Source organism: Euprymna scolopes, chromosome 17, assembly GCF_053919585.1.
Source record: "Euprymna scolopes isolate OS-2025 chromosome 17, ASM5391958v1, whole genome shotgun sequence".
NCBI lineage: Eukaryota > Metazoa > Mollusca > Cephalopoda > Sepiida > Sepiolidae > Euprymna > Euprymna scolopes.
The window spans coordinates 60,343,922-60,367,614 of NC_136498.1; the positions used below are offsets into that span (position 1 = coordinate 60,343,922).

The 23,693-nt window shown below is 28.7% G+C and overlaps 1 long non-coding RNA gene across 1 annotated transcript in view; it reads right to left on the reverse strand.

The window, feature by feature from the left end:
* Window positions 1–4,718, reverse strand: part of LOC145297081 (uncharacterized) — a 93,882-nt gene extending 89,164 nt beyond the window's left edge. Inside the window, exons 1-2 of the long non-coding RNA XR_013870104.1 lie at window positions 4,517–4,718; window positions 609–628 (exon numbers count right to left, since the gene is read on the reverse strand). This is a non-coding gene — a long non-coding RNA (uncharacterized LOC145297081). The remainder of the gene's footprint in view (window positions 1–608; window positions 629–4,516) is intronic.
* Between the last annotated feature and the right edge of the window lie 18,975 nt (window positions 4,719–23,693).

The window sequence follows — 23,693 nt, forward strand, 5'->3', positions numbered from 1 at the left end:
CACAAATTCGTCTCCTGCAGAAAAATTTTCCTCTTAGATGATTCGGCTACTCACTGGCCAATCAACCCGCAGAGCGCACTGATTTCACCATCTGTCCACTGGAGAACTACTTCAGTCTCTTTGGGAATCACTGTCGGTCAGTTTATAAAAGGCCAATAAATTGTATTTCAATTGAACTTTCACATTAGCAACAACAGCGACATCAGGCGATATTTAAAAAATTACCCCTGAACGGGCGGTCCCATTTTTTTTTTTTTTTTTAAGAATGGAGGCTGACGTACTTACTTACACGAACATGAAATTCCCTTAGCGTTTTATAAAGATTATATACAAGGTTTACAATTATCTGTTATCAAGAATGTTGATGACGGACTCAAGTTCGAACCTAAAGCACTGTGTAGTTAATAGTGTAAATAACCTCAAGACCTACATTTCTGCGAGATAAAAATAATAGTTTCTCCAAACAAATTCACACAATGTCTTATTTAGATTTATAGAAAAAAAAATGTTAATGTTGTATTATTGTTTTTTTTTTTTTGTTTTTTTTTTGCATAAAAAATTCTTTATAAAATGAAATTTGTATAACACAAGGAATTATGAAGACTTACCTTATCGCCTAGATTCTACGCTGCAACAAAAAAGGGAAAGATATGTCTTTAATTTAAAAAAAAATAATAACAGGAAAACAAGTAGACTTAAAAATCTATTTTACTTCGCAATATATTAAAAAGACAAGCAAGGAATTATGACGGCTTAGGTTTTTATCTTAATAATTGCCAGCGTTTGTTTTTAAATCTTAGAATTAGGATTTTCTGTTGAAAAGCTAAATCTTTTATCGCATAATACTTACTTAAACAAATAAAAATAAACAGTTTTTATATGATAATTGAAATAGGTTAATTCTTTATTATTTTTATTATTGGCTCACAAGGAGCTTTCATACAGGTCATAAAGGATCGCTCTTTAAGAAAAACTTGTGGTCTTCCCTGGAAACTGAGTGACAACAAGTCTCCCCCGATTTCCAGTACTCTCCGCCTCTTTTGATAACATTTGCAAATGAATTTGCGGGTTTGTATTACTGTACACATAGATTCGAAAAAGTTGTCAAAAAACAAATATATAAAAAATGTTATCAAATGCAAGATAAGTTACTTTTCTACGTAAATGGATATATTTGTCGTGTTTTTATTCAATGTATCATGTTTATTCAGCTCGAAAAACATACAGTGTTTACCGATGTATTGGAAAATTCAAGATGGCGCCTCACTCCCTCTTTAACACGGTCAGTTTGGGAAAAGGTGTCATAAATGAAAAAAACTAGAAAAAATACTATTAAAACCCCGCCGAATATATGTCAAGCTATGTCACGGTAACATATATTGAGCGAGTTTTAAACAGTATTTTATCCAGTTATTTATTTATAACACCTTTTCCCACACTTACCGTGTTAAAGAGGGAGTCAGACGCCATCTTGAATTTTCCAATACATCGGTAAACACTGTATGGTTTTCGAGCTGAATAAACATGTTACATTGAATAAAAACACGAAAAATATATCCAGTTTGGTAGAAAAGTAAATTATCTTGCCTTTGATAACATTTATTTGTTATATATTTGTTTTTGACAACTTTTTCGAATCTATGTGTACAGTAATACAAACCAGAATTTGCATTATTGCAACAGCAGCTTACCATTGAATTCTCGCTAGCAGCGGCCATTGGTCTTCACTGGAATTTGAGTGGAAATAAGCCTCCTCAAGGTACCAGTGCGCTTGGCATTTTTCCAGCAGAGGTCTACTATTTGTATTTGTTCAGATGAATCGGGCATTAACAGCCTTAGTAGAGTCAGAACTTTTCACATCTATACGCGACAACACGTGGTGGCTCATTTCTTCTTTGATTTCAGTTTATGTGTCCACTAAAACAAAATTTCTAAATAAAAGACGAATTTGGATATCAATATAAAGCAATGAAATCTCAGGTTACTAATAGAAATTAATTTTGGTAAATAATATTTTTTATTCCGTTCGACAATTTAGTTTTCAAGTCAGGACGCACAAAAGAAACTGAACATTTGCTAATATAAAATGTAATTATATATTTAAGCCTATTTTAAAGACATTCAAAATGCGTTTCATGAATTGAAAATTAATTACTGAGATATTTTTTTTTATTTTGTTTCATGTTTAATCTTTTATTTTAATGCAATACGAAAGTTCGAATTGTTTCCTTTGTAAAAGTTAAATACATTCTTTTACTAGGTAGAAGTGTTATTTATCTTGCCTTTGGTAGCATTTATTCGTTTTGTATTGTTTTTTATATAATATTCTGGAAAATCATTCACCTGGCGAGAATTTATAGTGGGGGTCATTTTCACATGTAAATTCAATATAATGTAAATCTCTATATTCGAACTTTTCTAGCGTTTTAGGGCAGTTGGGGAAAAAGTGATTCTCTAGAAATGTTTTTGTTAAAAACTTTCCCTTTTCAAATTCATCTAGCATGCTTTGAATCGACCTGTTACGCACACCATTTGAAAAGGGAAAAATTTTCCGAAATTAATAATGGAATACGTCGCATAGACTTACAAGTAAGACATTTTACCATACAACTGAATAAATATATATGTATAAAATATATATATATATATATATATATATATGTACTTATTGATTTGTAAATCGCCACTTGTTCTCATCTCCTCTTACCAACAGCGACTATAATTCATTCCTCGCATTGTGACAGCCTTCTTAATCTCTTTTACACGGAATATAATAACTTGTGATGCTTCCAACTTGGCCGTTTTCAAGTCCAATGTATACAAGTTATTGTTGAGCCATCTTCTTCAATGAACAAACACTACCCAAGTTCCACCATTACCGACCATCACAGTGTTGGCTTACCGACCACCTGATATTCATAAAGCTTCATACTTGAGTGGACTTCGGCCCTTGATAAACGGTGACCCTAGTAAAAAGCAAAAATAGATCTTGAACTCAGAAAACTTTCCGTCAAACTAAGGAATCTGTAGAGGTACCCAGGGAGCGGTTTTGTTACCGGTTATAGGCTGGGGCCCCACTTTGTAGGATGCGTTGTGGAACCGATTGTTGTTAAGATTGTGTGTTCCATTACTAGAAGGGTAAAAGGTCGTCATTTGCAGATCATACAGCATAATGAAAACATTCAACAATAAAGGCATGTTTTACGATAGGTGTGTCAGAAACTGACCTTAGGAATGCGTGAAATATATTGAATAATTCGACCCCCTGTCTTTCCAAGCTTATAACTACTCGAAAAATGTAACTCAAACCCTTTTTTTTTCGATTAAAGGAGCAAGGACCAAGGTTTCATTTAAAAAATAAATAAAAAAAATTAACGTGTTTTTAAAACAAAAAAAAAGAAGATTTAAACTTCGGAATTTACAGGTAAATTTCTAAAAAAAAACAAACACTCCTTTTTTGTTATGAATATGAATATATTATTTATTGATTTTTTTATCTCTAATTTGTGATATATAAAACTTTGGTGAGTAAATTAATTATTTACTTTTTAACAGACATTTCAAAATGGGGGGCGTGAATTAATTCAACCCCCTGTCTTTCCAAGCTTATTACTACTCGAAAAATATAAGTCAACCCCTAATTGTTTTTTTTTTTCAATTAAAGGAGCAAGGACCAAGGTTTCATTAAAAAAAAAACAATCAAACAAAAAAAACGTGTTTTTTTTTGTTTTTTTTAAGTTTTAAACTTCGGACTTTACAGGTAAATTTCTAAAAAACACTTCTTTTTTGTTTTAAATTAGAATATATTATTTATTGATCTTTTATCTTTATTTTGTGATATATAAAACTTTGGGGAGTAAATTAATTATTTACTTTTAATAGACATTTCTAAATAGAAAGTCGTGGATTAAAAAAAAGTTTATCTAAAATATTATATTCGGTTCATTGGAAAAAGCATAAACTTTCACATTGACCCTGAAAATATCGTGAAAATTGAATCAGAAAAATTGTGATAGATTTTTAAAGTTTAAAAATTGAAAAATACTTAACTCGTAAAATTCAATTAACTTCATTACTATTTTTTTTTAATAAAAAATATTTCTATTACTTTTAAAACAACTTTAATAGTTTATTTTGGAAGTATATTCTATAAAGAAAATAAACAACCCACTTTCAAAAGAGAAATTACGAGTTTTTTTTTTTATATTTTATTCCTAGTTTCGTGTTAGGGGTGTCAGAAATTCCCCCAAAATTCTGCTACACCTAGTGTTACGAGTATATTTAAGCCATGGAAATAAAGCATGCCAAAGCAGGATTACATATTTACATATGTACAAGGACTATTTATTTTCACAGAAAGGTTACGAACATAAGTGTGTATATGAACTAACATGCATGTAGATAAATGTCCGTTGGGTGTATGTGTGCGTGAATGTATACGAGAATTCGTCAAAATATACGTTGGAAGTCCGTTGTGTAAGAGTTTGTTTAGTTGTACACAAGTATTCAATCCTACCTTGGTGAAGGAAAACGATTCTGTCGAGGCCCGTCTAAGATTTGCATCCGATCACATTCGAGGTTCGAATTTGAAAGAGGAATATCGAGAGAGGCAAAGTAGAAACGGAAGTAGAAAACGCCTCCTGTTGGGTGAACAGAAATTACAAGTGCAGGTAACCGGTGCGTTATTTAAAGGTGTATGTGTGTGCGATTTGAGTAAACGCATGTTAGATTTTAAAGACATGTGCCCATAAATCTGCACAAAATTTCGGTCGGAATCCATTAAATCCATTCTCTCATTCTGTTAGCCATCAAGTAATTCAAAATTATATTTTTAATATCACTGAGGATTGACCCTTCAACCACCAGAATAGCCTCACTTGGAACTGAATTTTTAGCAAGTACTTTATCTGTCATGTCCTTACAGACAATTCTAGTATGAATTTACGAAGTCTTAAACCTATTTTTGTTTTAAGATGTACACTGACTATTTATCACTATCGATCCTAGCTAGGGGTGTTTATTCTTGGCTCCCAAAATCAACAGAGATTAAACCATTCTTGTAATGATTCGGTCCATGTTGACTTTGTAGTGAGAGTTCAGTTCTGTGCAGTTCTAGGAGGTTCACCCTTCTAGGCCTTGCCTTTTCTGTTTGAGAAGGGGTTGGTTTATTGCTAATCGTCTGAGGCGCTCGTACTGGGGAATTCCGACCAGGTTTCCCAGGTAATTAAAAAAAAACCACTATCGATCTCCATTTATTGCTACACATTACAAAATTTAGGAAAATAATATCCCATTCTATCATGTTTTGTGTAAATTTAAATTGTATTTTATTTGTTTCTGCGATATATATCACATACGAGCGGAAAAAGTGAAAAACAAACCTCCTTGGCGGAGGTAATTAGGAGCTAAATGAAACAAAAAATACAAAAAACGAAAAAAATGAAATATCAAGGTAGAAAAACGGGAAGAAAATAATTTACAAACTAAAAAAATAATAAAATGATAAAGAAAAAAACAATAAAAAGAAAACGTGAAACGAACGAAAATAATTTACAAAGTAAAAAAATAAAATGATAAAGAAAAAAGACAATAGAAAGAAAACGTAAAAAGTAAAGAAAATAATTTACAAAGTAAAAAAAATAAATTATAAAAAAACAATAGAAAACAAAAGTGAAAAGAAAAGAAAATAATTTACAAATTAAAAAAAATAAAATGATAAAGAAAAAAACAATAGAAAGAAAACGTGAAAGGAACGAAAATAATTTACAAAGTACAAAATAAAATAAAATGATAAAGAAAAAACAATAGAAAGAAAACGTGAAAGGAAAGAAAATAATTTATAAATTAAAAAAATAAAGTGATAAAGAAAAAACAATACAAAAAAAACGTGAAAATAAAAGAAAATAATTTTCAAATTAAAAAAAATACAATTATAAAGAAAAAACAATAGCAAGAAAACGTGAAAGGAAAGAAAATAATTAACAAACTAAAAAAACTAAAATGATAAAGAAAAAACAATAGAAAGAAAACGTGAAAGGAAAGAAAATCAAAGTAAAAAAAAATAAAATGATAAAGAAAAAAACAACAGCAAGAAAACGTGAAAGGAAAGAAAATAATTTACAAAGTAAAAAAAATAAAATGATAAAGAAAATAAACAATAGAAAGAAAACGTGAAAGGAAAGAAAATAATTTACAAAGTACAAAAATAAAATGATAAAGAAAAAACAATAGCAAGAAAACGTGAAAAGAAAGAAAATAATTTACAAAGTAAAAAAAAAATTATAAAAAAAACAATAGAAAGAAAACGTGTAAGGAAAGAAAATAATTAACAAAGTAAAAAAAAATAAAATGATAAAGAAAATAAACAATAGAAAGAAAACGTGAAAGGAAAGAAAATAATTTACAAAGTAAAAAATAAAATGATAAAGGAAAAACAATAGAAAGAAAACGTGAAAGGAAAGAAAATCAAAGTAAAAAAATAAAATTATAAAGAAAAAAACAATAGAAAGAAAACTTGAAAGGAAAGAAAATAATTTACAAAGTAAAAAAATAAAATGATAAAAAAACAATAGAAAGAAAACGTGAAAGGAAAGAAAATAATTTACAAAGTAAAAAAAATAAAATGATAAAGAAAATAATCAATAAAAAGAAAATGTGAAAGGAAAGAAAATAATTTACAAAGTAGAAAAATAAGATGATAAGGAAAAAAAAACAATAGAAAGAAAACGTGAAAGGAAAGAAAATAATTTACAAAGTAAAAAAATAAAATGATAAAGAAACAAACAATAGAAAGAAAACCTGAAAGGAAAGAAAATAATTTTCAAATTAAAAAAATAAAATGATAAAAAAAACAATAGAAAGAAAACGTGAAAAGAAAGAAAATAATTTACAAAGTAAAAAAATAAAATGATAAAGAAACAAACAATAGAAAGAAAACGCGAAAAGAAAAGTAAATAATTTACAAAGTAAAAAAAATAAAATGATAAAGAAAAAAAACAATAGAAAGAAAACGTAAAAAGAAAGAAAATAATTTATAAAAAAAAATAAAATAAAATGAGAAAGAAAAAAACAATAGCAAGAAAACGTGAAAGGAAAGAAAATGATTTATAAATTAAAAAAATAAAGTGATAAAGAAAAAACAATACAAAAAAACGTGAAAATAAAAGAAAATAATTTTCAAATTAAAAAAAATAAAATTATAAAGAAAAAACAATAGCAAGAAAACGTGAAAGGAAAGAAAATAATTTACAAAGTAAAAAAACTAAAATGATAAAGAAAAAAACAATAGAAAGACAACGTGAAGGGAAAGAAAATCAAAGTAAAAAAAATAAAATGATAAAGAAAAAAACAATAGAAAGAAAACGTGAAAGGAAAGAAAATAATTTACAAAGTAAAAAAAATAAAATGATAAAGAAAATAAACAATAGAAAGAAAACGTGAAAGGAAAGAAAATAATTTACAAAGTAAAAAAACAAAATGATAAAAAAACAATAGAAAGAAAACGTGAAAGGAAAGAGAAAAATTTACAAAGTAAAAAAAATAAAATGATGAAGAAAATAAACAATAGAAAGAAAACGTGAAAGGAAAGAAAATAATTTACAAAGTAAAAAAATAAAATGATAACAAAAACAATAGAAAGAAAACGTGAAAGGAAAGACAATAATTTACAAAGTAAAAAAAATAAAATGATAAAGACAATAAAAATAAAAAGAAAATGTGAAAGGAAAGAAAATAATTTACAAAGTAAAAAAAATAAAATGATAAAGAAAATAAACAATAAAAAGAAAATGTGAAAGGAAAGAAAATAATTTACAAAGTAAAAAAATAAAATGATAAAAAACAATAGAAAGAAAACGTAAAAGGAAAGAAAATAATTTACAAAGTAAAAAAAATAAAATGATAAAGAAAATAAACAATAAAAAGAAAATGTGAAAGGAAAGAAAATTATTTACAAAGTAAAAAAATAAAATGATAAAGAAAAAAAACAATAGAAAGAAAACGTGAAAGGAAAGAAAATCAAAGTAAAAAAAATAAAATGATAAAGAAAAAAACAATAGAAAGAAAACTTGAAAGGAAAGAAAATAATTTACAAAGTAAAAAAAATAAAATGATAAAGAAAATAAACAATAGAAAGAAAACGTGAAAGGAAAGAAAATAATTTACAAAGTAAAAAAATAAAATGATAAAAAAACAATAGAAATAAAACGTGAAAGGAAAGAAAATAATTTACAAAGTAAAAAAAATAAAATGATAAAGAAAATAAACAATAAAAAGAAAATGTGAAAGGAAAGAAAATAATTTACAAAGTAAAAATAATAAAATGATAAAGAAAATAAACAATAAAAAGAAAACGTTAAAGGAAAGAAAATAATTTACAAAGTCTAAAAAAAAATGATAAAGAAAATACACAATAGAAAGAAAATGTGAAAGGAAAGAAAATAATTTACAAAGTAAAAAAAATAAAATGATAAAGAAAATAAACAATAGAAAGAAAACGTGAAAGGAAAGAAAATAATTTACAAAGTAAAAAAATATAATGATAAAAAAAACAATAGAAAGAAAACGTGAAAGGAAAGAAAATAATTTACAAAGTAAAAAAATAAAATGATTAAAAAAACAATAGAAAGAAAATGTGAAAGGAAAGAAAATAATTAACAAAGTAAAAAAATAAAATGATAAAGAAAAAAACAATAGAAAGAAAACGTGAAAGGAAAGAAAATAATTTACAAAGTAAAAAAATAAAATGATAAAAAAACAATAGAAAGAAAACGTGAAAGGAAAGAAAATAATTTACAAAGTAGAAAAATAAAATGATAAAGAAAATAAACAATAGAAAGAAAATGTGAAAGGAAAGAAAATAATTAACAAAGTAAAAAAATAAAATGATAAAGAAAAAAAACAATAGAAAGAAAACCTGAAAGGAAATAAAATAATTTACAATGTAGAAAAATAAGATGATAAGGAAAAAAAACAATAGAAAGAAAACGTGAAAGGAAAGAAAATAATTTACAAAGTAAAAAAATAAAATGATAAAGAAACAAACAATAGAAAGAAAACCTGAAAGGAAAGAAAATAATTTTCAAATTAAAAAAATAAAATGATAAAAAAAACAATAGAAAAAAAAAGTGAAAAGAAAGAAAATAATTTACAAAGTAAAAAAATAAAATGATAAAGAAACAAACAATAGAAAGAAAACGCGAAAAGAAAAGAAAATAATTTACAAAGTAAAAAAAATAAAATGATAAAGAAAAAAACAATAAAAAGAAAACGTGAAAAGAAAGAAAATAATTTCTACAATAAAAATAAAATTAAATGAGAAAGAAAAAAACAATAGCAAGAAAACGTGAAAGGAAAGAAAATAAATTATAAATTAAAAAAATAAAGTGATAAAGAAAAAACAATACAAAAAAACGTGAAAATAAAAGAAAATAATTTTCAAATTAAAAAAAATAAAATTATAAAGAAAAAACAATAGCAAGAAAACGTGAAAGGAAAGAAAATAATTTACAAAGTAAAAAACTAAAATGATAAAGAAAAAAACAATAGAAAGAAAACGTGAAAGGAAAGAAAATCAAAGTAAAAAAAAATGATAAAGAAAAAAACAATAGAAAGAAAACGTGAAAGGAAAGAAAATAATTTACAAAGTAAAAAAAATAAAATGATAAAAAAAACAATAGACAGAAAACGTGAAAGGAAAGAAAATAATTTTCAAAGTAAAACAATAAAATGATTAAAAAAACAATAGAAAGAAAACGTGAAAGGAAAGAAAATAATTTACAAAGTAAAAAAAATAAAATGATAAAGAAAATAAAAATAAAAAGAAAATGTGTAAGGTAAGAAAATAATTTACAAAGTAAAAAAAATAAAATGATAAAGAAAATAAACAATAAAAAGAAAATGTGAAAGGAAAGAAAATAATTAACAAAGTAAAAAAATAAAATGATAAAGAAAAAAAACAATAGAAAGAAAACGTGAAAGGAAAGAAAATCAAAGTAAAAAAAATTAAATGATAAAGAAAAAAACAATAGAAAGAAAACTTGAAAGGAAAGAAAATAATTTACAAAGTAAAAAAAATAAAATGATAAAGCAAATAAACAATAGAAAGAAAACGTGAAAGGAAAGAAAATAATTTACAAAGTAAAAAAAAATGATAAAGAAAATAAACAATCAAAAGAAAATGTGAAAGGAAAGAAAATAATTTACAAAGTAAAAAAAATAAAATGATAAAGAAAATAAACAATAAAAAGAAAACGTGAAAGGAAAGAAAATAATTTACAAAGTCTAAAAAAATAAAATGATAAAGAAAATAAACAATAGAAAGAAAATGTGAAAGGAAAGAAAATAATTTACAAAGTAAAAAAAATAAAATGATAAAGAAAATAAACAATAGAAAGAAAACGTGAAAGGAAAGAAAATAATTTACAAAAAAAAAATAAAATGATAAAGAAAATAAACAAAAGGAGGAAAACGTGAAAGGAAAGAAAATAATTAACAAAGTAAAAAAATAAAATGATAAAAAAACAATAGAAAGAAAACGTGAAAGGAAAGAAAATAATTTACAAAGTAAAAAAAATAAAATGATAAAGAAAAAAAACAATAAAAAGAAAATGTGAAAGGAAAGAAAATAATTTACAAAGTAAAAAAATAAAATGATAAAAAAACAATAGAAAGAAAACGTGAAAGGAAAGAAAATAATTTACAAAGTAAAAAAAATAAAATGATAAAGAAAAAAAACAATAAAAAGAAAATGTGAAAGGAAAGAAAATAATTTACAAAGTAAAAAAATAAAATGATAAAAAAACAACAGAAAGAAAACGTGAAAGGAAAGAAAATAATTTACAAAGTAAAAAAAATAAAATGATAAAGAAAAAAACAATAGAAAGAAAACGTGAAAGGAAGAAAAATCATAGTAAAAAAACTAAAATGATAAAGGAAAAACAATAGAAAGAAAATGTGAAAGGAAAGAAAATAATTTACAAAGTAAAAAAATAAAATGATAAAGGAAAAAAAATAGAAAGAAAACGTGAAAGGAAAGAAAATAATTTACAAAGTAAAAAATTAAATGATAAAGGAAAAAACAATAGAAAGAAAACGTGAAAGGAAAGAAAATAATTTACAAAGTAAAAAATTAAATGATAAAGGAAAAACAATAGAAAGAAAACGTGAAAGGAAAGAAAATAATTTACAAAGTAAAAAAAATAAAATGATAAAGGAAAAACAATAGAAAGAAAACGTGAAAGGAAAGAATATAATTTACAAAGTAAAAAAATAGAATGATAAAGGAAAAACAATAGAAAGAAAACGTGAAAGGAAAGAAAATAATTTACAAAGTAAAAAATTAAATGATAAAGGAAAAACAATAGAAAGAAAACGTGAAAGGAAAGAAAATAATTTACAAAGTAAAAAAATAAAATGATAAAGGAAAAACAATAGAAAGAAAACGTGAAAGGAAAGAAAATAATTTACAAAGTAAAAAAATAAAATGATAAAGGAAAAACAATAGAAAGAAAACGTGAAAGGAAAGAAAATAATTTACAAAGTAAAAAATTAAATGATAAAGGAAAAACAATAGAAAGAAAACGTGAAAGGAAAGAAAATAATTTACAAAGTAAAAAAATTAAATGATAAAGGAAAAACAATAGAAAGAAAACGTGAAAGGAAAGAAAATAATTTACAAAGTAAAAAATTAAATGATAAAGGAAATACAATAGAAAGAAAACGTGAAAGGAAAGAAAATAATTTACAAAGTAAAAAATTAAATGATAAACTAAAAACAATAGAAAGAAAACGTAAAAGAAAAGAAAATAATTTACAAAGTAAAGAATTAAATGATAAAGGAAAAACAATAGAAAGAAAACGTGAAAGGAAAGAAAATAATTTACAAAGTAAAAAATTAAATGATAAAGGAAAAACAATAGAAAGAAAACGTGAAAGGAAAGAAAATAATTTACAAAGTAAAAAAATAAAATTATAAAGGAAAAACAATAGAAAGAAAACGTGAAAGGAAAAAAAATAATTTACAAAGTAAAAAATTAAATGATAAAGGAAAAACAATAGAAAGAAAACGTGAAAGGAAAGAAAATAATTTACAAAGTAAAAAATTAAATGATAAAGGAAAAACAATAGAAAGAAAACGTGAAAGGAAAGAAAATAATTTACAAAGTAAAAAATTAAATGATAAAGGAAAAACAATAGAAAGAAAACGTGAAAGGAAAGAAAATAATTTACAAAGTAAAAAATTAAATGATAAAGGAAAAACAATAGCAAGAAAACGTGAAAGGAAAGAAAATAATTTACAAAGTACAAAATTAAATGATAAAGGAAAAACAATAGAAAGAAAACGTGAAAGGAAAGAAAATAATTTACAACGTAAAAAATAAAATGATAAAGGAAAAACAATAGAAAGAAAACGTGAAAGGAAAGAAAATAATTTACAAAGTAAAAAATTAAATGATAAAGGAAAAACAATAGAAAGAAAACGTGAAAGGAAAGAAAATAATTTACAAAGTAAAAAAATAAAATGATAAAGGAAAAACAATAGAAAGAAAACGTGAAAAGAAAGAAAATAATTTACAAAGTAAAAAATTAAATGATAAAGGAAAAACAATAGAAAGAAAACGTGAAAGGAACGAAAATAATTTACAAAGTAAAAAATTAACTGATAAAGGAAAAACAATAGAAAGAAAACGTGAAAGGAAAGAAAATAATTTACAAAGTAAAAAATTAAATGATAAAGGAAAAACAATAGAAAGAAAACGTGAAAGGAAAGAAAATAATTTACAAAGTAAAAAATTAAATGATAAAGGAAAAACAATAGAAAGAAAACGTGAAAGGAAAGAAAATCATTTACAAAGTAAAAAAAATAAAATGATAAAAAAACAATAGAAAGAAAACGTGAAAGGAAAGAAAATAATTTACAAAGTAAAAAAAATAAAATGATAAAGAAAATAAACAATAAAAAGAAAATGTGAAAGGAAAGAAAATAATTTACAAAGTAAAAAAATAAAATGATAAAAAAACAATAGAAAGAAAACGTGAAAGGAAAGAAAATTATTTACAAAGTAAAAAAATAAAATGATAAAAAAACAATAGAAAGAAAATGTGAAAGGAAAGAAAATAATTTACAAAGTAAAAAAATAAAATGATAAAGAAAAAAAACAATAGAAAGAAAATGTGAAAGGAAAGAAAATAATTTATAAAATAAAAATAAAATAAAATGAGAAAGAAAAAACAATAGCAAGAAAACGTGAAAGGAAAGAAAATAATTTATAAATTAAAAAAATAAAGTGATAAAGAAAAAACAATACAAAAAAAACGTGAAAATAAAAGAAAATAATTTTCAAATAAAAAAAAATAAAATTATAAAGAAAAAAACAATAGCAAGAAAACGTGAAAGGAAAGAAAATAATTAACAAAGTAAAAAAATAAAATGATAAAGAAAATAAACAATAGAAAGAAAACATGAAAGGAAAGAAATTAATTTACAAAGTAAAAAATAGAATGATAAAAAAAACAATAGAAAGAAAACGTGAAAGGAAAGAAAATAATTTACAAAGTAAAAAAAATAAAATGATAAAGAAAATAAACAATAGAAAGAAAACGTGAAAGGAAAGAAAATAATTTACAAAGTAAAAAAATTAAATGATAAAAAAAAACAATAGAAAGGAAACGTGAAAGGAAAGAAAATAATTTACAAAGTAAAAAAATAAAATGATAAAAAAAATAAACAATAGAAAGAAAACGTGAAAGGAAAGAAAATAATTTACAAAGTAAAAAAATATAATGATAAAGAAAATAAACAATAAAAAGAAAATGTGAAAGGAAAGAAAATAATTTACAAAGTAAAAAAATAAGATGATAAAGAAAAAAAACAATAGAAAGAAAATGTGAAAGGAAAGAAAATAATTTACAAAGTAAAAAAAATAAAATGATAAAGAAAATAAACAATAAAAAGAAAACGTGAAAGGAAAGAAAATAATTTACAAAGTAAAAAAATAAGATGATAAAGAAAATAAACAATAAAAAGAAAACGTGAAAGGAAAGAAAATAATTTACAAAGTAAAAAAAATAAAATGATAAAGAAAATGAACAATAAAAAGAAAACGTGAAAGGAAAGAAAATAATTTACAAAGTAAAAAAATAAGATGATAAAGAAAAAAAACAATAGAAAGAAAACGTGAAAGGAAAGAAAATAATTTACAAAGTAAAAAAATAAAATGATAAAGAAAATAAACAATAAAAAGAAAACGTGAAAGGAAAGAAAATAATTTACAAAGTAAAAAAATAAGATGATAAAGAAAAAAAACAATAGAAAGAAAATGTGAAAGGAAAGAAAATAATTTACAAAGTAAAAAAATAAAATGATAAAGAAAATAAACAATAAAAAGAAAACGTGAAAGGAAAGAAAATAATTTACAAAGTAAAAAAATAAAATGATAAAGAAAAAAACAATAGAAAGAAAACGTGAAAGGAAAGAAAATAATTTTCAAATTAAAAAAATAAAATTATAAAAAAAAACGATAGAAAGAAAACGTGAAAGGAAAGAAAATAATTTACAAAGTAAAAAAAATAAAATGATAAAGAAAAAAAAACAATAGAAAGAAAACGTGAAAGGAAAGAAAATAATTTACAAATTAAAAAAAATAAAATAATAAAGAAAAAAACAATAGAAAGAAAACGTGAAAAGAAAAGAAAATAATTTACAAAGTAAAAAAAATAAAATGATAAAGAAAAAAAACAATAGGAAGAAAACGTGAAAAGAAAGAAAATAATTTACAAAATAAAAATGAAATAAAATGATAAAGAAAAAAACAATAGCAAGAAAACGTGAAAGGAACGAAAATAATTTATAAAGTAAAAAAAAACTAAAATGATAAAGAAAAAAAACAATAGAAAGAAAACGTGAAAGAAAAGAACAAGGAGAAGAATACAGAATTCTAAAAGAGAAGGTAGAGAAAAAGAATTGATACATTTTTAAAAGAATGAAAAAAACAGCGAGATGTGAAAAAGAAAAAAGGAAAAAAATGAAATAAATAAAGAAAAAGAATCTATGAGTCTGTTTTACAATTATTTTAATGAAATATGCTCTGATACACTCATTACATATATAATCCCTCGACTTACATTCCCCCCAACAAACGCATTTAGCAACAAAATCCCATCCCTTCAATGTAGAAACTTATTGATGCCGGAATGTTTTCTACTCTAATAGATTCTTTTCTCTGCCTGCTAGACATTGAAATTATTTTCCTTTTTCATGCTTTCCTGGCTGTACTGACATGCAGAAGTTTAAGTGTAATAGAAAAAAGCCTTCCCGCTCATCTCGTTACATAATGTCCATGTAGACATGGCCCCAAATGGTAACCCTTTACGTCCAAGTGGCAATATGTTTAGTTTGGAATGAAAAAGTTAAAAATAAATAAATAAGTAAATGAATAGAAAATAATTATTATTATATGAAGATTTACAGAAAAAAAGAGAAAAAAATCAAGTAAAATAATGGAATCAAAAGTACTTATATGAATTAACAGGAGTATTAGTGTTCTTTATCAGAAAGGCAAACTTCTAGATCAGTCCTTTATCCTAATCTGAAATAGAAGATCAAATCTGTCGCCAAGGAAAAATGGTTGCATCATTTTTACCACTCCAGAAGGGACCTAACTTCCGACGCAATCCTCTACGTGCTTAAGATCCAGATACGTCCTAAAATGGACGACTGTTACCATATTTTGGCGGGAGCTGATTGGAGTAACCCATTCTGTCTTGACAAAATTCAATACTAACCTAGTAGATCATGCTCTTTTTTCTTCTTTGCAACGTCTTTCCCACAAAGGAGATGTTGCGGGCATGTCTTTGCTCTATCGTTATTTTCATGGCAAGTTCTCGTCTGAGCTTCAATCTATGATCTCCCCCTTTCCAAACCTTTAGCAAAACAACTCATGTAGCTACAGTAACCATCAACAGTTCCCCCTCCCCACTGTCTGTCTGTGCCTAAATCTAAGCGCAAATTTCATAAACAAAGCTTCTTTCCTAGAACTGACTGCATGTGAAGCTCTGTTCCGCTGGCCTGATTTCCAGCTGACTCCAATGCGGTCGTGTTCAAGCCCAATGTAAACTAGTTCTTGTTGAGCCCCCCACCTCTAAATAATCCATTTCAACCCCATTTCCACCACTAACTAATAATAAGCTGTTGTCTCAGTGATCACCGTACATTTATAAAAACTTTTCCTCGAGTGGTCTTTAGGCCTTGATAAGTGGTGACTTCCATGTAGAAATCAAAGCAAGAAAAAATATCAAATAAAAGAAAGAAAGAAAAACAAAATAATTTCATAAAAGATTACAAGTCCAAAAAGAATCTAGAAAAAGTATTGTTATTCTATAGCAAAATATAAATTTGAACATTTTTGTTGGTTTTTCTTTTGTTTACGGAAACGAATTTTTTTTTTTTACAGAAAAACTAAAACTTTATGAATTACAGATCCAAAAGAGGAGAAGGGGGGGGGGAAACAAGTGCTTTAAAATTCTTCTTGTGCAGATATAAAAAAAAAAATAAAATATGCAACCTCATGCAGAAAATATTCTAGTGATTTTTTTTTAAGTTGGAATGTGAACGATAAATAAATTGAAAAGCAAACAAAATGCAACAAACAATCCAATAATAGAAATTATGCATACAAAAACATATATAACTAACGTCGGACTAACAGACGAAAATAAATTTTAAATAAAATAAAAAAAAAAGAAAATAAAAGAAAATCCGATTTTTATGAGCTTAAATTCTTGGTTTGAGTTAAAAAACTATATTTAAAACAAACAAACAAAAAACGTGCAGTCCATGAAAAACAAAAACAGACGTTTTGGAATAAACTAGCAGAGATCACGTGTTCAATACCAAACAATTGAATCAAACATCCGAAGCAGAAGTATCATTCTCATTTTTTTTCTTTTTTCCAAATAAAATGCATGAAACAAAAAGAGAAACTGTAGCCTGGAATATTTAGGATAAGCTGGGATTTTTTTTAAATAGTGCAATATGATATTGTCACCCGTGATTTCATTTTGTTTCTCTCCTTCCCTCTTTCTGTTGGCGAGAGAGGGGCGTGGCTATCTTAATAAATACGCTCTCTGGACTATGAAATTCCAAGTTCAATTCGTATCAGGTTTATTAGTTCAATAGCACACTTGTAGTTATAATACTGTCTATAATAAATTGCTATGTAATACTAATTTCTCTCCTAAAAAGAAAAAAAAACTACAAAACATAAAACCCCGAGAAAATAATGATGTTCTTTTTATGTCATAAGAATAAAGAAACTCTCTGGATTTTTTATTTTATGTACTAGCAAATAACTGCTCGTCAATACCATAGGCCACTGTTAATGCGTTCGTCAGGGGAACAATGAAAAAAAAAACGTGGAGATTGATAACAATGGTTGGAATTGTTCAGTATTAAATTATAATAGAGAACGGCTCAACAAAATTTTGTTAACATTAGACTTGAAAACAATCAGGGTATAATCAGCTGTAAAATATCTCCGTTGTTTTCTCTGGGTGGATATTCTTTTTTTTTTAATTACATTTTCACCCCAAACAAGGCACATTGCCACTCTGATGTAGGGGGCTACTATCAATGATATAATTTACAGGGGTACTATGTGAGGAGTTGGGCAGCAAGATGTCGGTTCACATTACACTTGAACTTCTGCGTGTAAGTAAAGTTGAGGAAGCAGGAACCCGAAAGGGAATTCCAAAGTCTAGCGGTTCTGGGGAAGAAACTACTGGAGTAGAAGGCTCTCTTACATCTAGGGATCTCAACTATGAAGAGGTGGAATTTAGCTGCTAGTCGGGTTTGTCAGGGGTATTTACGTCGAGGGGGTACAAGTGCTTGCAGTTCGTCGGTGCATTCACCATTAAAGTACTTGTAGAACAGGCAGAGAGATACTACATTTGGTCGATGAGACAGAGGCTGAAGCTTAGAGAACAGTTGAGGACCTATCAGATTGCCGACTATCTTTTGAACCTTGTCTGGGAACGAGAGACTAGTAGCAGATGCACCAACCCAAATATGACAACAATACTCTATACATGAGCGAATGGTGGCCTTACAGAGATACAGGATACTTTTGAGCGTTAATTGTTTTCTAGCATGGTAGAGAGAACCTACGTTCTTTGCAGCAGTCCTGGCAATGCTCTCAATGTAATTGTTCCAACTCATGTTTCCTGTGAACATTAGGCCGAGGAGTCTAAAAGATGTACTTTCAGATAATGTCTTTGGTCATTACTATTGCTGGTAGAGAATGTTTCTTGTAATTATTGAAGAAAACAAATTTAGTCTTAGCAGCATTGAATGTGACCATCCATTTTTGTCCCCATTCCACTACAGATTGGAGGTCATCCTCTAGTCTTTCTGCCATTTCTTTAAATACGTATTCATTTGTTTTCCTGTCGTGTTTGTTATAGAGTGTGGTGTCATCAGCATGTATACCCATCTCACAGACAATTTTGTCAGGGAGGTCATTTATGAATATTAGGAATAATAGAGGTTCAAGGATAGACCCTTACAGCACTCCCGCATTTACATCATATTTTTTAAATGTTTTCTCTTATCTAAGGATTTAATTATGTTAAGTATTCTTCCAGTGATACCGTATGATCTGATTTTCCTAAGAAGACCTTCATGCCATATCCTGTTAAAAACCTTAGATATATCTAGAGCTACCACTCTATTCTCTCCTGCTTTGTCCAGTGAATGGTATATACGTTCTGAGATTACAGTTAGGATGTCTGCTGTGGAACAGGCTTGCCTAAACTCGTATTGTTGGTCTGTCAGAAGCTTAGCATCTGTAAGGTGATGAACTAGAGCTTGGTTTATTATGGTCTCAAATATTTTGGCGAAAAGTCGGAGGAGGCTAATGGGGGCGATAATTTACTAGGTCAGTTCTTTCGCTAAGAATTCTTGAAAACTGGTACCACAGAAGCAGTTTTCCAGCAGGCAGGAAAACAAGATTCATTAAGGCATTTATTATAAAGTTTGGAGTGAAGTGGAGCTACTTCAGTGGAGCACTTTTTAATAGCACAGCCGGGATGAGATCAGGTCCACATGCTTTTGAAGTGTCAAGATTTTTATGATAGCATGCATCTGAGAAGGGGTGATTTTCAGATCGTCTAGTGTGGCGTCTGTCTGCAAAGGAAAGTCTGGGAGGGGGTGGTTAGCAAGGTCCAGTGTGAAGTTGGAGGCAAACCGACTGGCAAGCATGTAAGCCTTCTCGGTTTCTGAGCAAACAACATCATGATTGTTGGTTAGTGGGGGAATTGTTGATTGTCCATTATTTACTACACTGTTGTAGATTTTCCAGAAGTCACATATTCCTAATTTCTGTGCTTCAATGCGTTTTTTGGGTGGTTTCAGTAAATTCTCTCTTATCTGTCTCTATTTCTTTCTTACAGTTACTTCTGTCTTCTATATACTTCTGTCTGTTTAAACTGGACTTATGTCGGTTAAATCTGCAGTACACATGCTGCCTTTGCGCAATGGCAGCTGCACAAGTAGAAGTAAACCATTGAGGAGAGTGGGGCTTGCTATAAAATTTCCGCGTGGAAACATGTGCTTCAATTGCCGTTTTGAACCATTCAGTGGTCTTATTTGCACACTGTTCAGCAGGAAGTGAAAAGATATTTTCATGAGATCCCGAATGGCTTCCCAGTCAGCCTTTTTATAACATCTCGTTGTTTTGAGCAATGTCTCTTCAGTTTTGGCCCTAGCGTTTAAGGCGATTTCAACCATTATCACTGCATAATCAGCGTTCCCAAGTGGACTGTGGCATTTGTAACACAATCATCGATCTAGAAGTGATGTGTGTTATTCTTGCTGGTCTGGGAAACGGGTTGGAAACGTAACCATCTGTGATAGGGAATGAGATATAGAGAAGCTACCAACTGCGTCTGTGTAAGTAGAAAATCCAAGCCAGTTTCTGTGGTCGACATTGAAGTTACCAAATACATGCACTTGTGGACTAGTGTCGGGGGAAAGTGCTGTATCTATACTGTCAGATACTTTGTCTATTAGAGTACAGTCCTGGGCTGAGAGTGAGCGGTAGAGAAAATAAAAGTAACTTATGTTATGTTGCATGTTAAGTCTAAAGCACATAAAGGCTTGATCGCCTGATTCTAGTTTTGTTTCTCTAGTCAAGGGGAGGGTGTTTCGAATATAAACTCCAAGCCCATGCATATGTCTGTCAGAATCCTTACAGCAGAGTGGGAGATATCCGGGCATGTTAAAGTAGTTGAAGGAGATGGAGGAGTGTAGGCTAGTCTCACTTAGTGCTAAGATATTCTGAGTGTTTGTTAGAGAAATGCTTCAACATCATTTAAATTAGTTCTAAGCCCACGGATGTTCGTAAATGCAAGCCTCAAGGGAGGAGGCAATTTGGTTATGTTTGAGTTTTGTCCTGGTTTAAGCGTAATTTTAGATTGTACTGTCATTTTTTTAAGAGTTTCAGTTTAGGTAAGGGGTGCTGAACAGGTTGTTATGCAGAATACCAGACATGCAACACAAGTAGATCATCAGTTGACCTTCCATCTACTAGGATTATGGCCTCAGGAAAGCCTACAGGGGATGAGTGCAGGGTCCCTTTCCATGCACGACATGGAACTACAAACATCCTGATATTATTCATATGTTGATGGAGCAGCCGCTCTTAGCGCCACCAAAGAGTTAGGGGTCCTGCACTATCAATCGGGAACAGCAGCCAGAAACTGTCAATCCAGTATCCTCAACCCATCAGACGATGGTCAACCCAATCTACTTGCACTGGCATTATGGAATTCAAGCACCCCCAAGTGCCCAGTTTAGAAGGATGGGATGAGTCGGAAGTGGGGAAAACGGCGTTCATTGCCCTAGTCAGGAAACAAGATCGATTACTGAATGTTTCTGTCGAATCCCTGTGATTCGATCTCTACGCCTGGCTAATAGGCAAAGAAGGGGTAAGGAAGCTGGGCGATAGACAGTGCCTATCTACTCTTTAAGGAGTTTAGGTTTGCAGACCGGTAATTTGTTTGAGTCACCAGCTCTAAGAAGATTGTCATCCAAGACTGGAGAGGCCTGCCTCCCCTTAGGTTTAGTTTCAGAGTTTTCCTTCTCCTAGATGGAATGACCTGGGAAAATCTACAGGTCCATCAGCAGAGATTACAGAGATTATCCATTGTTTCTCAAGACTGACTGAAGACCATCAAGGGATTGGTATTTCTGCTTGTATACTATATACTATATCATATGTTACATTCTAATGTTATAAGGCAGTAACACCCAAGCATTGTCACCACCTTTCACATGTGACCATTCCAATGTCATTTATGTATTTTTCTTCAATCAAAGTAACATGAGTAATTAGCAGATCATAGAAGTTAAGCAACGTTGAGTCTAATCAGTACTAAGAGGGTGACCATTTAGGAATATCAAGTGCTATATATGCTCTGCTCTATCCTTATTTTCATGACAAGTGCTCGTCTGAGTTCTAATCTGTGGTTCCCCCTTGACAAACTTTCCCAAAACACACTTGTCTAGCTACAACGACCATCAACAATTGCTCCCACTAACTCTGCCCAAATCTAAACGCTAATTCCATGAACACAGCTTCTTTCCTAGAACTGCCCACTTTCGGAACTCTTTCCGGCTGACTACAATATGGTCATCTTCAAATCTAATGTAAACAAGTTCTTGGTGAGCCGCCCCTGCTAAATAGTTCATTTTTACCCCATTTCCACCATTAACTATTTATACGTTGTTGTTTCAGTGATTAGCGTACACTCATTAATCCTTATCCTTGAATGGTATTCGGGCTTTGATAAGTAAATTTGATGTAAAAAAAAAAAAAAAATCTCGGAATTGTTTCCGGGTATCCAGGATTTCTTGGCACTGGATCTAAATAATGCTGATTCAGGAAAGAGGTGGTTTGGGATTACACAATCCTTGTTTCAGAATTATACAGGGAGTATCCATTGTCTCTGATGTCTGGATAGATATTATTCTATTTAACAATTTATTTGACTCTCCATGGAGACAAAGTTAGATACAAAATCGGTTATTTATGTGGGGAATATACAGCTCCCAAAAAAGAGTCACTTGGGACAAAAATAAAAAATGTTTCCTCCTTTGACTGAGGACAGAACAGATATTATACTTTGCTCTCCAAATCAGGAAGTGTTTTTATTGACCTCCTTCCCACTGCAAGAAGAAGAGACACAAAAGCGGACAGGAAGGGAGAAAAAAGCCAGTGCTTTTGAAGGTGCACTTCAGCTGCACAAAACTACCCATGAACAGATCCGATGATAAATAAATAAAAAAAACTCTTTTTTTGGAAGCAAGGGGATAACATCTGTTAGAATTTTCTAGGACAGATTGACCATACCTCACCCAGATAGACATGGGCCTGGTGCCACCAACACGTTTTGGGGAAGTTAACGCTTCCTACATTGAAAAGCCTCAAACCAGATCAGTCTTGTCCTTTTGAGGAGACAAACAAAGATGAAAGGCGTGTTATTAATATAGGCGAATAGAGCAACCTTTGCTTCAATCGAGCAGAAAGTTTGTTGACGTCAAGCGAAGGCAGCTTGTTTAAAAAAAGGTCAGATCAATGTTGATTGACATTGGCTTCCTAAAAAGGTTAAAAATCAGGACAATCTGTTGAAATTTAATAAAAATGTATTCATGTATCTCTTTATCTGTCTCCTTTCTCTCTTCTTTTGATGAAAAAAGAATTGGTTAATGCAGTCGAACTTTGGATGCCGTTCCTGGTGGGTTGGTCCCCAACTCAGCCAACGCCTCTTCAAATGTTAAAATAAATGAATTCTAGTTTTATATTAAAAAGAGAAGTGTTACTTGCTTATTGTGTTAAACAGGAGGTGACAGTGATTCAGTGGTTAACGACACAGACTGAAAACCTAGTTGTCCTAAGTTCAAATCCAATCCGTTCCACAAAAACCACTTTCCTTTGAGATGTTAACAACGTTCTCATGATCCCTCCCGTAAGTAGCTGATGTCTTTCTAGAAACAGTTTTGACCAGAAAAATATTGCGGAACCAATGTTAACAATAGAATCTCTGGATTTATACGACGACGACGACGACGACGACAACGATGACGACGATGATGATGATGATGATATCCAACGTACAATTTCAGCATAGCAGTCTTGCCAGTAATGATACTGAGAACTCGAAGAGAAGACGTTTGCTCCCTTAACAGACGTAACAGATGATATATTAATCTAAAGTAAGGTGGCTGTTGTTTTATCGTGTTTAACACTTCGAGAGCTGTTTTATCCTGCCAAAACAACAACTCTCCAAATGTCACCATGAGGACGTTTCTGGAAGAGCTGTTTCATCCTGGCATTGAACAACAGCTCTTCCAGAAACGTCGCCACGGTGCGGAAAAACCAAGATACCCTCCCCGAAGCACGACAGTTACACAGTATAACACTATAAGATGCCCCCATATATTTGTGTGTGTGTGCGCGGATATTAATAAGTCTTATGTTTTCTTAGCTTTTCTGCGTTTCAGTAATCTTGGAGCCAAACAACAAATATGTCTGAGCAGAGCAAGTGGGAAAGACTGCATGGAAGCGCATATAAATGATGGATATTTGAATAAAAACAGTGAAAGGAATAACGAAGTACGAATCAATTGATGTGATTGA